Genomic DNA, 354 nt, shown 5'->3' on the forward strand with positions numbered 1-354 from the left:
AATCCTCAAGTCGCTTTTAAGGAACAGATATATAATAAAAATATAAAAGAAACCATATTAGGAATGCACAGAGGTCTGCAAAACAAGCTTTTTCATTCCCAAAACCCAAACCAACACAAGGGGAGAAAAACGAACGCAATACCTACCTGTGCCAAAGTTTGATCCTGCCCCACGCAGACACTGCCCTGGCACGGATTTTGAAGGGGAAGTGAGAGGGCTGGGGGGAGAGGAGAGCGAGCCACGTGCGGCCTACCAACGGCAGCAGTGCAATCTCCACTTTGAACAAGGCGCCTCTTCCCTCCGGCAAACCCAGTGCTGTTCTGTCACTTGGTGTGCCCTAGTATGTCCACTCTG

Source organism: Myotis davidii, unplaced genomic scaffold, assembly GCF_000327345.1.
Source record: "Myotis davidii unplaced genomic scaffold, ASM32734v1 scaffold574, whole genome shotgun sequence".
Classification (NCBI taxonomy): Eukaryota; Metazoa; Chordata; class Mammalia; order Chiroptera; family Vespertilionidae; genus Myotis; species Myotis davidii.